This window comes from Lathyrus oleraceus, chromosome 1 (assembly GCF_024323335.1).
Source record: "Lathyrus oleraceus cultivar Zhongwan6 chromosome 1, CAAS_Psat_ZW6_1.0, whole genome shotgun sequence".
Taxonomy (NCBI): domain Eukaryota; kingdom Viridiplantae; phylum Streptophyta; class Magnoliopsida; order Fabales; family Fabaceae; genus Lathyrus; species Lathyrus oleraceus.
The window spans coordinates 248,114,944-248,129,774 of record NC_066579.1 but is presented as its reverse complement, the minus strand read 5'-3'; the positions used below and the strand labels follow the sequence as shown (position 1 = coordinate 248,129,774).

At 39.9% G+C, this 14,831-nt stretch overlaps 2 long non-coding RNA genes across 2 annotated transcripts; both read right to left on the bottom strand.

The window, feature by feature from the left end:
- Positions 1–238: 238 nt before the first annotated feature.
- On the bottom strand, positions 239–13,627 carry LOC127115638 (uncharacterized). The gene is made up of 3 exons (XR_007800823.1): positions 13,291–13,627; positions 13,102–13,222; positions 239–339 (listed from the first exon to the last, which is right to left on the bottom strand). It is a non-coding gene; the product is annotated as an uncharacterized LOC127115638 (long non-coding RNA).
- LOC127115639 (uncharacterized) lies at positions 9,855–10,869 on the bottom strand. Its single transcript, XR_007800824.1, has 2 exons — positions 10,443–10,869; positions 9,855–10,335 (listed from the first exon to the last, which is right to left on the bottom strand). It is a non-coding gene; the product is annotated as an uncharacterized LOC127115639 (long non-coding RNA).
- Positions 13,628–14,831: the final 1,204 nt, after the last annotated feature.

The window sequence follows — 14,831 nt, the reverse complement described above, 5'->3', positions numbered from 1 at the left end:
AATGCCACCTGGACGAATTAGATTGAGCCACTCAGATCCAATTCTCCAAATTGCCCTCTTGGATCACGCTATATAAGAGGCAATCATTGCCAATCATTGGGGTTCAGATTTTTTCCCCTCATTCGAAAAGCATCTTGCGATCACTCCCCACCTTCAGTACATGCTCATTTCCCTTGTTGTGAGAGCTTCATCACTCGAAGCTCTACACGGCAGAGCTAAGCCACCGCCGGAAGCTCCAAAACTTGAAGGTTGTTATCGCTCACACGCTTTGGATCCGTTTCAGAATTAAGAGAAGAGGAAGAGAGGCGCTCAGAAGTGGATAGGAGTTGTGCTCGTGACCTTCGTCATCATCGTCTCCATATCCGTCGTCGTCTTCGACAGGTAGCTCTTAATCCATATGCTCACGCTTCGATTCATTTACCACGATGATGTACTGGATTGTAGAAGTAGGATCCATAACCTGATGGCGTTGTTTTGTCACCGTTGCATAGTCGTTTGCGAAGTTCTTGTAGAGTCTCCATATGAGACCTCAGAGCATGTCCGCTTGTGTGAATAAGCGCGTTTGGCTGACGTTAATAAGCGCTTTTCTGTTTCTTTCATTTTTACCTGCTTTCAGTAGATGCCTTGTAGAGGTTTGGATCAGGCCCAAATAGAACTTGTCTTGCACCTCCCTGTAGTGAACGCACCCCCAGGCCTTGGATCTGAGGCTGTTGGGCCTCCGGGTGCAGAGCCTAACCGATTCCGCTTAAAGAGGCCTATGCTTTGTTAATTTGGATTTAGCTTCATTAATTAGATATTAATCTTGATGCTTAGACAATATTTTGTTAATTAGGATTTAATCTTTGTTAATTGTTTTAGAATTAATTGTTAATTGTCCTAGAATTGGTTTAATAATTTTTTCGAATTAACTTGATAATTGTCTTAGAGTTGCAATTTGCTAATTGGTTAGAATTTTATTTGATTTTTATTTTTGATAATTGTTTTGAATTTTAGAATTTTAATTGACTTTGAGTTTATGATAATAGTGTGGTTTGTGTGGATATTAGAATTTTATGTAGATTTTGATATTGATATTGAACATTATATTAACTTTGATTAACCTTCTAACAATTAACTCTAACATTTAATTTCCGCCTTCTAACATTTAATTCTTTACAATTCCGCTTCTAATTCCTTTAATTTTCCGCATTTTAATTTCCGCTCCTAACCTTTAATTTTGGTCATTTACTTTATGCACTTTTATTTTTTATTTTGCTTTGATCACATTATGCATCCATCCATCATATTCACTTCATTCTAAAATGAATCTAAAAATGGTTAAGACTTTAAAAAATGAAAAAGGATAATAATTTCCCAAGCATAGAGAGAACTTTGGACAATGGACTTAGAGACTCATTAGGACCCTTTGCAAAGGAGAATTTGGACAAATGTGACCTAACATGGAAGAAGCGTGCAAGAATCAAGAAGAATTTGTAATATCAATTGTAATCTTTTACTTGCTTTCCCATTTAGAACACAATTTCACAAACATGGCTTTCTCTTGGGCTACTTGACAATGAGACCTTTTATTTCCGCACTCCCTTGTACTTTACATGTACCCCCTCCCCTTTCTCATGTACGCATTTACTCGCTTTCTTTTATTGCTTGATTAGATACTCCTTAGGCATTAGGAACGTTCACCCACTCAAAATCGATAACCAAACCCTTGATCAAACGTCAAGCGGTCCCTTTTCCAAATCAATAACCAAACCCTTGATTCAACGTCAAACGGTCTTTTTTAAATCAAAAATCAATAAACAAACCCTTGATCCAACGTCAAGTGACCTTTTTCTAAATCAAACTCAAAAACACAATAAAATGGCGATTAGGATCGTACGTCACGAGCCTTAAGCGATAAAGAAGGGATGAGACTGGAGCTTTCCTACACTCATTCTGAATGCTTCGAACACAAGACGTTTGGCTTGACCGTTTGAGGTATTCACCTTTATCCATAGTCTTTAGTGCAATCTGAAATCAATAACACTTTCTCAAAACTTAAAAACAATTCAACACATTCAAACCTTTTGTTTGAGCCTTAGGGCGACACAATCGAAAACCCTTCTTCAAGGTAATAAAATCAACAAAATAAACCAAACAATTTCAAAACCACGAACTACGAAAGCTCTGATTTCTCACTTCAACAAGTGGGCATACATAGGCATGAGGATCCATTCCTTGGCGAGCACACTAATTTAAAATCTACCTCTACTCCGCAATCCTTTGGCAAGCAAACATTCGATAAACAATACACACGTAAGCGCAAGCATCCTAGATGGTTCCCATGGAGTACCATGGATGTGAGGGGTGCTAATACCTTCCCCTTGCATAACCGACTTCCGAACCTGTTAGTGGTTGCGACAACCATATTTTGGGGTTTTCTCGATATTTTCCCTTTCCTCTGGAATAAATAAAAACCGATGGCGACTCTGTATTTTTCGCATAGCGACAGCTGGCGACTCTGCTGGGGACACCTCCCTAAGCATGTCAAGCCTAATTTAGGTTGCTTTCTCGCATGTGTGTATGTCTATCCTTTTGATTGCTTGCCTTAATTATTGTCTTTCGCTTTAAATTTTGTGATCTAACATATGGTTCCATGATTCTATGATACCAAATGGATGGCGCTTTGATTGCAAGTAACCTTGTGGGAAAGAATCTCTACTCGAGTTTAGAGTGTAAACTTGAGATTGGAGAGGTTGAGTAGTATGGGCCATCGAGAAGCTTTTCTCGTAAGGGTCGATACGAGAACCTCGCTTAGAGTAGATTCTTTTGGAGACGTTGACCACCATCAAGCTTTTGGCGTAAGCGATTAATGTCTTCATTTGGATCCATGACTCTAAGGACCTTTGTAGAACATTAAACCTATGACCTATTAAGACTGATGGTCGTGTAGTACGGGTCCCCGAGAAGCTTTTCTCGTGTGGGTCGGTACGAAGATCTCACTCAAAAGAGATTTTCTTGATGGAGTTGACGACCGACGAGCTTTTGCCGTAAGCGGAAAACAGATAAGGAAGTCCATGACTTTGAGACCCTTGTCTAGAACTCGATGTCGATGGTCGCGTAGTTCGAGCCCCCGAGAAGCTTTTCTTGTGTGGGTCGGTACAAAGATCTCACCAAGAAGAGGCTCATTTGAGGGAGTTGACGATCGGAAAGCTTTTGCCGTAAGCGGCAAACAGCCAAATGAATCGATGATTTTGGGGTCCCTATCTAACCTTAGACTACGACTAGTGAGATCCCCCATTATGGAAAACAATCAGAATGTTATCTTCCATCCGTATCTCAAACTTGTGATATTATACCAACTTGTGCGTGATCGAGTTGTGAAGCCGTGCTTATGAACCGTACATCCATGCATCCATGCATTCATGCATCATAAATGATACAAGAAGATACAATACTCATGCATCGTTCACATAAACATCCTGCATTTCATGAGACCAATCTCACTATCACTTGGCCTTTTGACAAACAAACCACTTCCCACAAAGCTGATTGCCTGATATCTGTCTTGAACTAGAAGCATGTCGCAGACCACCATGGAAGAATTACAAAGGAATCAAGAGAAAGACTCAGATGCTAAGGAAGGAAGGCAATCCCGTGCCAACTATTGAACCAGAAGTGGTCACTCCGATGAACATGCCTAACCCTCTTCCACCTCAGGAGCAGCCTCATGGATTTCATCCACATCCTGAACTTGCAAGGGCTCCGTATCAGCGGCCATTTCCTATTCCCTGACCAAGGCAAAGGAACCCTGTGCCGAACCAGTATCCAAATAAGCAATGGAACTTCGCTCAACAAAGAAGACAAAGACCAAGAAGTCCTCCAAAGCAGTTTGATCTAGTGCCCATGTCGTTGGTCGACTCCTACCTCTATTGCTTAATAGCTCATTGGTGCAGCTGAGGGAGTTTAAGGCCTCTCCAACACCTCTTCCTCCAGATTATGACATGAATGCCAATTGTAAGTATCACTCTGGAACACCTGGACACTCAATTGAAGACTGTAAGGGCCTTAAGTACAAGGTACAAGACTTAATTGATTCAAGGGCTATTATGTTCACACCGCAAGGCCTGAATATAGTGAACACTCCCATGCCTCCACAAGAGGGCACATCTGCAACATCATGATCAGTGCAAATGGAAGCTGGGTTAGATTTGAAGAGTTTGCGTCTATGAGAAGAGTTTGAGAAGGGTCTCCTTGAAGATGGTCATGATATTTGTTGCCAGCCTAATAATTCTATCCTGAGGATCTGAAATAAGGCCAATCATGCCCGTAGTCATTAGTTTGGTTAAAACATGTTCATGTGTGATTTTCTTGATTGTCATTTGTAACATTCATTTGTAATAAACTTGTTTGTTTTTGAATAATAATGACATTGAAATGAATATGCATGTTTTGAATAAATCCATTCGTGTCCACTCATACTTTATCTTGTCCATATTCAAATGTTGGTTTTGGGAGGAGGAGGATGAAATTAAAAACACGAAAAGAATTCACTACTCGTACGCTTTTGAATAAAACCTTGCTGATGATGTAAGGCATTGTTTCAAATCCCCAAACACCAGAGACATAAGGAAGATAATCCCTAGTTGACCCATTCGAGCCAAGAAGTAGGAGTTTCTTTCTTAACTATAAAACCCTCAATCTCAAACCAGGGCAGGGTAGTCGTTAGTCAGTTTGACCAAGCGTCCGAACTTCAAAAGAGGAGTGTCCTATCTGAGGATCAACCATATCTTATCCCTCACAAGAGGTCAGAAACCACCAAATTCCAAACGGTTTCCCCCTCACCCACAGAGGCACGAGGCGATCACAACCCATTCCAATCAATGGTTAGATGTCACACGATTTGTTTCAGCAAAAAGAAACAAAGAAAAAATCAGAAATCAAAAGAAAGAAAGCCCGCTAAGTCGAAAATTCGAAAACGAGTGACTTAGGCAAAAATTAGGGAATCCCTGTGGATTGTGTAAATATGAATCAATCCAGCAAGAATAGGGAAATCGAAAAAAATCTGCAAAAGAGGAATCAATAGAAAATCCTCAGCAAGAACAAATTCGTGTGGCTACAAACCAAATAGAAGGTGCATGATTGTCACACCGAAAACCTCGTGGGTTCCTTTTCACTTGAAATCCCTTTTGAAAAAAGAGCGTTTGTATCAAACTAGCTGAACGTAGGACTGGAGAACATCACGAAGAGCGGGTGGGTTAGGATAGGTTCGAGCCTCATATCCTTTCTTTCTGAAACCGTGAACTAGACCATATTACAACCCTCAAAAGACCTAATTGAAGCAAGAGTTTATTTCGAAGGCGTACTATAGTCGGGACAATCGTGTTAAAAATTGACTCCTCAACAATTTGCTCATGATTTGTGTTGATATTAATATGACATTCTCAATTAGTGATGCATTCATATATGTCATAATTTCAGTGAGCATGCTTGGATTTCAAAACTAGCATAAACATGACAATGTTATTATCATTTCTAAAAATGAACATGCGTTACTCATGAGTGAGCATTTGATGTCAAGAGACTTCCCATAATGAACGTGCCTTGGAAGCTTGATACCCCTAGAAGAGAAGGATGCCTAAAAGACTTTGTTAAGCAGAGGCCAATTACTTTAACTGATTGAATCATAAGACAGAGCACCTGAGAACTCCGTCGAGCAGAAACAGGTCACCTTGATTTGATCGTACTTAGAAAGATAAACGCATAAGACTCTGTTGAGCAGCGCCAAATTACTTTTGATCGATCACAACGAGTGCTGAAAGCCTGAGACTCCGTTGAGTAGCAACCAGCCACTTCATGTGATTATATCTAGAAGCAGAATGTCCAAGAACTCCGTTGAGCAGAAGGGCAAGATGTTTCATATTTCAATCAAACTGAGACAATTATGTCAAGAAATTTCAGCAAGATTCAGTCAGTCTGAAACAGTTAGGTCGAGATTCGACAAATCTCTCCAAAGATCAGATAGTCAAGGAAGTAAATCACTCCAGTTGATCGCATCAGAAGACCAAACGCCTAAGACTCCGTTGAGCAGCGCCAAATTATTTTTGATCAATCACAACGAGTGCTGAAAGCCTGAGACTCTGTTGAGCAACAACCAGCCACTTCGTGTGATTATATCTAGAAGCAAAATGTCTAAGAACTCCGTTGAGCAGAAAAGACAAGACACTTCAATTTTCAGTCGATCTGAAGCAATCACGTCGATAAATCTCTACAAGATTCAATTTATCTAAGGAAGTTACGTCGAGTTTCGACAAATCTCTACAAGACATTAGTCAGGGGCATTCCCTCAGAGGATGGCCAGCCAGAGGCAAAAGTTATTCCAAGACTTACATCGGGGTAAGCTACCTCAGGAATCCAAGAAATCAATCTCAGAGATAGTTAATCAGAGGTATATAGTTCCAAGATACTGGGGCAGGTCAGATCGAGATGGCTATCATAAAAAAGTTGCTTCATAACAATTGACTGGGGCAACACATGCAGATTCCCAATTGACTGAGGCAACACATGCCGATTCCCAAATGACTGGGGCATGATTGACTAGAGAAGGAAGATCCTTTATGTACTTTTGAGGTTGTTCAGAGCAAGATCCATGGTGCGTAGGAGAATTCTAAGTTCAATATGAATGTCTGGGAGTCACGCTAAACACATCCCCTAACCTTTCAACAAAGAACACTGATCTTAATTGATAAACCCAGTGGTTACTGGTACCCAATGTTATCAATCTCCAGACATTTCCTACCATACCGTCTAACCAAAAGCCTGACCACGCATCAACATTGCATAAATAATCATGCATTACATGACAGTGCATCCTCAAAAGAGCGTAGCATATTCCATCAAGATGGAGCATTACGCCATACAAAATAAACATGCATAATTGCATAAAAGTCTTTCTCGAAAGCATAAAAAAGAAAAAGAAAAATCTTCAGTTGACACTTTCTTCCACCCCAGTTGCGAATAATCTCCTGAAATCCTCGAGTGGTATTCCTCGCAGGTTTTTTAAAACATCCCCTGAGGTTGCCTTTTGCCAATACCTTGGAAATCTTAAACCAGTTGCCTGGGAGGTCCCCATTTCTTTTTCAATACTCATCCGTATTGGTCTTCAACACTCGTCTGTGTTGATACCTTCTCAATATTTGTCTGTATTGATCTTAAACACTCGCCCGTGTTGATCATTTTGGTTTCAATACTCGTCCGTATTGATATTCAATGCTCGTATGTGTTGATACCGTATTTCGATACTCGTCCGTATTGATTTGCAACACTCGTCCGTGTTGTTAACTTGTTTCACTACTCGTCCGTAGTGATCTTCTGCACTCGTCCGTGTTAACCTGTTGCAATACTTGTCTGTATTGATGTTCAACACTCGTCCTTGTTGTTACTTTCTTTCAATACTTATCCGTATTGACCTTAAACACTCGTCCGTGTTAATCATTTCTTTTTCAATACTCGTCCGTATTGATTTGCAACACTCGTCCGTGTTGTTAACTTGTTTCACTACTCGTCCGTAGTGATCTTCTACACTCGTCCGTGTTAACCTGTTGCAATACTCGTCCGTATTGATCTCCAACACTTGTTTGTGTTGACACCTTCTCTTTCAATACTCGTCTATATTGATCTTCAACACCAGTCCGTGTTGATTCTCTCTTTCAATACTCGTCTATATTGATCTTCAACACTCGTTCGTGTTGATACATTCTCTTTCAATGCTCGTCGGGATTGGTCTTCAACACTCGTCTGTGTTAATACCTTCTCAATATTTGTCTGCATTGATCTTAAACACTTATCCGTGTTGATCATTTTGGTTTCAATACTCGTCCGTATCGATATCCAACACTCGTCCGTGTTGTTACCATATTTCAATACTCGTCCGTATTGATTTGCAACACTCGTTCGTGTTAATCATCTGATATTCAATACTTGTCCGTATGGATCTTCAACACTCGTCTGTGTTGATCATTTCTTGTATTGATCTCCAACACTCGTTCGTGTTGTTACCTTCGTTCAATGCTCGTCTGTGTCGATCCTTTCTCCTTTTAATACTCTCCCGTACTGACTCTCAACACTCGTTCGTGTTGTTATCTTCGTTTTCAATATTCGTCCGTATTGATCTTTAACGCTCGTCTGTGTTAATCATCCCTTCTTTCAATACTCGTCCATATTGGTCTTAAACACTCGTTAGTGTTGTTACTTTGATTTGCAATACTCGTCCGTATTGAACATCCACACTCGTCTGTGTTGGTCCTTTCTTCAATGCTCGTTTGTATTGATCTTCGATACTCGTCCGTATTGAATTGATTCACTCGTCCGTGTCGATCCTCTTTTTAGTACCCGTTGTATTGATCGTAACACTCATCCGTGTTGTTAAATCCCTTTCGATATTTACTTGTATTGGTATCCATCACTCGTCTGTGTGGACCTCACCCTCCTTCTTAGCCTTTTGTTTGGAAGACTTTTTCCTATTACATAGGAATCGTTGCCACCTATTGTGCGAGAAAATCACATATCCCCAGCAAGACGCCTCCTTTGACTTTGCAAACACCCGTTTCTTTTACCATTACGGGATCCTGCGGGAATACCTCAATCACCTGTTACATGCCAAGACATGATAGGGGAGGTAAGAAAAGAATGAAAAGAGAGATGAAAACAGAAAATGGAAAAAAGAAAAAGCTTAGAGAAAGACTAAATTAATCTATCATACTGCATTAGCACTTGGCATATGTCATGCATACCCAACCACCCATATTCCCATTTACCACATAACATTCTGATTCCCAGCAGTTGCCCTGCACAAAGACTAGCTTGTTCATCTAACATATCCCAGTGAAGAAGACCCTCCTTGTGACCTATCTTCACATAACTTTCCATTCGTTCCTGGTGGGCAAATTTTCTGATATTCTAGTATTTAATCCCCTCCCACCTCGATTGTCCGGACGCCGTTGCTATCCGTACATTCAGGTTCGAGAAGATTAAATAGGGGAAACTGTCATACCCCAAAATTTACCCTACCCTTCACCATGATCATATAGATCACTAACCTACACATTTGCATATCATCATGAGCATGCATTTCATCTACATAAGCAAGGTTCAACACAAGAAAGTAGTGACTTGAATTCAGAGCTTTATGCTTATACCTAGTGGAAACTAGGGTTTCTCAGCAAACTTGGGGTGGCCCCAATTAAACCCTAGCATGGAGATACCTGGGTATTATGCTTGTATTTGGTGTCAATGGTGGCTTCTTGAGGGAGCAAAACCCTAATTTAGGGGGCCTTACTTGGTCATGGCTCCATAAACCCTAATCATGTCAAACTCCTATTATGTGGCCTCCTAATCCTAATTTCAGCTGGCACATCATCATTCATGATGCTTGATCTCCTTGCTTGGTTAAATTGTATTCAACAACTTCCTGTTCTTGGTTCATTCATGTTGAGTTCTTGGTTGTGTTTCTATTCACTATGCTCATGACCATTGATTCTAGTATGGGTTCTTGGGCTCACTTCTTTCATTGGATCCCTTTCCTTCGATAGCCTTTCATCTAGACCACCCTTGTACCTAGTGTCTAGTTCATGGTTTGCTTAAGTCTATTTCAGTTGGTTGCTCACCCAAATCCCTAGTCATGCCTTCAGGTATGGTCTATGTAGGTTGTAGTTCATGGCACATCTTGATCCTTTCTAAGTCTTTTGTTTCATGATTGTCATTTGAGTGTCACTCATGATTAGCTCATTCAATGTCATAATATCCATTTCACTCTATTCCAATACATGTTCAAGATCCATTTATTCACATAAAAAACATCAAATTCATTTCAAGAGCCATTCAGTTCAAATACCAATCCAAGTTCATTCAAATGAGGAAATGTCATTCATTACATGATCATAAAAGGTTCATTACATGGAAAAAATACAAAGAAAGGTGTGTTGACCAATTGTTGACTTTGGTCAACAGTTGACTTTTTGGTCAACAATGGACTTTTTGGTCAACAATTGACTTTTTGGTCAACTTTGACCAAAGTCAACTCAAACCCTTCTCATCCTAGAATCCAAATCCTAATTTTACTTCTAAGGTTGATTTTTCATTCTTGGCCTTTGAGCTTTCCATGTGTGCACGATGATTCAAATTCAAGTTTGGTCGCTTGGTAGCATGCTTTGATCACCCACCATTACCATACGCATTCATGGCCTACAAGGGAAACCAAAGCCATTCAATAGCTTCATACAGGGCTTGGCATCCACAGTTATCAAGCAATGTGAAAGATGGAGATACTTTGCCACTTTGCTGACCAAGTTGTCGCCGTACCTAGCGAAAACATTGAACCACAAGTCAAAATCATAACAGAACCATGGTCAAGATACAAGGAATTAATGCGTAGAATTACAACCAATCAGTAGGGGTATCACACTTACCATATCCAGCTTGTCATGAAGTATTGCAGAATTTTGCAACACTTTGTTGCAATTCATTCTAACAAATTAGACCTTGAATGAATATGCATTTCTATCATAGAATACCAACCTGCAAAAGGAGACAAATGTGATTCCAATGGCTACACCAACAAAATCCATAACAGTTGGCAATGCAAGTCAAGAAATGGAACTAACATACTGTGCAAGACCAGGCTGCAGTCAGTTGCAGAATGACAAGAATTGTTACCTGCTGCAAATCCTGCAATGCATCAGCCAATGTAATAAGCCTTGTTGCAGACCAAGAGCAAGTCATGAACCAAGCCATATGCAGCAATAGACAAAGCTCCTTGTTAAAAACAACAATGTATCTCGTTGACACATAAATCAAGTCATAATATTCCACAAACCTTGCAGTTCAATGCTGCAGAATCCAAGCCAGAACAGGGATCTCACTTACTATGCAGAAACAGGTGAATCCAACAGTTATCACTTTGTTGAACGAGTTATCATCATACCTAGCAAAACAATGAACCACATGTAAAAATCAGAACGGAATCATGGTCGTGACTCAAGGAAGCAACATGACCTGATGCAATGCCAGGCCACTTCCAAACCAAACTTACAAAGAGGCACTTGAATTTCTCTTGTAAGAAAGATACGATTGATGAAATTAGTGCAATGATGTGGGAACTGAGGGACACATTTTTATTACTCCCTGGAAACTCTAATGCCAATTGGTCTCCAAAGGTTTCGGAATCATCAAAAAAGGGTTCGTTTGAATTCAGATACAACATCAGATGTTGAATTGACCAAAATTTCTAGAAATATTAAAGTAAATCAGAAGCGCAAAGACCAATGGAGAAAGCTACTTCATAGTCAACAGGAAAATAAACGTCAGTTGGAAGAAGATATTGAGAAAGAAATGGCTGATTTTAAAAAAAAATGCTTGATATAGAGTGGCAAGCTACTTTACCATTTTATGGGAAGGAAAAAGAGAAGCTCAGAGAATTCAAAAGTAAATACAATATAAAGGAGGCAATATTGAAAAGGGAACAAGAAGCACGTCTCCAGCCTCTTGAGGCCAAACAGTTAGAAGCAAGGCAGAAATTTAGTGAGTTGTCAGCACCAGATGAATTGTCAAACCTAGTTTCTTTGAAGGAACTTGGGACATCCCATAATGCTCCAAAAATTCTTCTGTCTAATGAAGTGTCTGAAACTAGTTGCAAACAGGCCACTGCCAGTGAATTGAGTAGGAAGGAAGCTGTGGGATTGCCCAGCAAAGTCAGAAGTACTGATTATCCAGATAATGCAGCTCCTTTGAACTCTTTATCTATATATCAGATATCTGATGAAGGTTATGAGGTTGTATCATCAACGCCTTGTATATTTTCTAGTCCAGGTGATGGTCGTCCAACTACATCTTCCCTTTTTGTTTTACCTTCAAAGCAACAAGTTCCTGATAGAGTCTTGCTACCCATAACTGATGGACAAATACTAGTCGTAGTGCCAGAAAATAATCACGAAGAGGCTGAATGTCAATTAACAGACGATGTGGAGGTGAATGAGAGTACTGCATCAGATTACCAGGAAGTAGTAGACATAACCAAGACAGAAAACACTTTGTCCCAGGAGACTTCAGTATCTAGAGTAGTGGATCCCATTGAGCCTCAAAAACAAATGCATGGGCAACCATTATCATCAGTAGAGCCACTGCCAATCCAGTAGATTCAATACATCAGATGCAGTTTGTGCTACAAGGTCAACATCCCGGGTCAACTGGGAATCTAGTGCATGGTCCTACTTTCATATTTTCTCCTGTCCATTATCAAGCATCAGTTGTGGGAGCTTCTAATAATTCTCCATATGCCACTATAGTTCATAATAACGGGTATTCATTCCCCATTCCGACAACTTCTCTGGCAGCAACTGCAGCAATCAAAGGTGCAAGCCCTTCACAAACAACACATATGCAAAGCGGGCCTCTGCACTCTTCTCAAACCTTCCAACCTTTTCAGGATCCACAACAGCACCCTCACTCACAAGCACTACTACAACCAAGTTATCCAATGCATACATACCAGAAGCTAGTGCATCCAAAAATGTCATGCTTCAAGGGTGAACTACAGTGCAGACCCTGAAGGAATGATCATGCCCTGCAAAAATTCAAACCAGTGATTATCCAAGCAACAATCCAAATCAGTTTGGTTCAATGCGGATATCCATAGTTGGATCAAAGAATTTGAAGCAAATGGATTAGAGAGTTAAACTTGGGTAAAATCCCACGTGACTTAATTCATGATTTAAGACTCACCTTCACTTAAATGCCAGCTGGACGAATCAGATTGAGCCACTCAGATCCAATTCTCCAAATTGCCCTCTTGGATCATGCTATATAAGAGGCAATCATTGCCAATCATTGGGGTTTAGATTTTTTCCCCTCATTCGAAAAGCATCTTGCGATCACTCCCCACCTTCAGTACACACTCATTTCCATTGTTGTGAGAGCTTCATCAATTGAAGCTCTACACGGCAGAGCTAAGCCACCGCCGGAAGCTCCGAAAGTTGAAGGTCGTTATCTCTCACACGCTTTGGATCCATTTCAGCATTACGAGAAAAGGAAGAGAGGCGCTCAGAAGTGGATAGGAGTTGTGCTCGTGACCTTCGTCATCATCGTCGCCATCTCCGTCGTCGTCTTCGACAGGTAGCTCTTAATCCATATGCTCACGCTTAGATTCATTTGCCACGATGATGTACTGGATTGTAGAAGTAGGAGCCATAACCTGATGGTGTTGTTTTGTCACCGTTGCGTAGTCGTTTGCGAAGTTCTTGTAGATTCTCCATATGAGACCTGAGAGCATGTCCGCTTGTGTGAATAAGCGCGTTTGGCTGACGTGAATAAGCGCTTTTCTGTTTCTTTCATTTTTACCTGCTTTCAGTAGATGCCTTGTAGAGGTTTGGATCAGGCCCAAATAGAACTTGTCTTGCACCTCCCTGTAATGAACGCACCCCCAGGCCTTGGATCTGAGGCTGTTGGGCCTCCGGGTGCAAATCCCAACCGATTCTGCTTAAAGAGGCCTATGCTTTGTTAATTTGGATTTAGCTTCATTAATTAGATATTAATCTTGATGCTTAGACAATATTTTGTTAATTAGGATTTAATCTTTGTTAATTGTTTTAGAATTAATTGTTAATTGTCCTAGAATTGGTTTAATAATTTTATCGAATTAATTTGATAATTGTCTTAGAGTTGGAATTTGCTAATTGGTTAGAATTTTATTTTATTTTTATTTTTGATAATTGTTTTGAATTTTAGAATTTTAATTGATTTTGAGTTTATGATAATAATGTGGTTTGTGTGGATATTAGAATTTGATGTAGAATTTGATGTAGATTTCCGCCTTCTAACATCTAATTCTTTACAATTCCGCTTCTAATTCTTTTAATTTTCCGCATTTTAATTTCCGCTCCTAACCTTTAATTTTGGTCATTTACTTTATGCACTTTTATTTTTTATTTTGCTTTTATCACATTATGCATCCATATTCCATCATATTCACTTCATTCTAAAAAGAATCTAAAAATGGGTAAGACTTTAAAAAATGAAAAAGGATAATAATTTCCTAAGCATGGTGAGAACTTTGGACAATGGACTTAGAGACTCATTAGGACCCTTTGCAAAGGAGACTTTGGACAAATGTGACCTAACATGGAAGACGCGTGCAAGAATCAAGAAGAATTTGTAATATCAATAGTAATCTTTTACCTGCTTTCCCATTTAGAACACAATTGCACACATATGGCTTTCTCTTGGGCTACCTGACAATAAGACCTTTTATTTCCGCACTCCCTTGTACTTTACATGTACCCCCTCCCCTTTCTCATGTACGCATTTACTCGCTTTCTTTTATTGCTTGATTAGATACTCCTTAGGCATTAGGAACGTTCACCCACTCAAAATCGATAACCAAACCCTTGATCCAACGTCAAGCGGTCCCTTTTCCAAATCAATAACCAAACCCTTGATTCAATGTCAAGCGGTCTTTTTTAAATCAAAAATCAATAAACAAACCCTTGATCCAACGTCAAGCGGCCTTTTTCTAAATCAAACTCAAAAACACAATAAAATGGCGATTAGGATCGTACGTCACGAGCCTTAAGCGATAAAGAAGGGATGAGACTGGAGCTTTCCTACACTCATTCTGAATGCTTCGAACACAAGACGTTTGGCTTGACCGTTTGAGGTATTCACCTTTATCCATAGTCTTTAGTGCAATCCGAAATCAATGACACTTTCTCAAAACTTAAAAACAATTCAACACATTCAAACCTTTTGTTTGAGCCTTAGGGCGACACAATCGAAAACCCTTCTTCAAGGTAATAAAATCAACA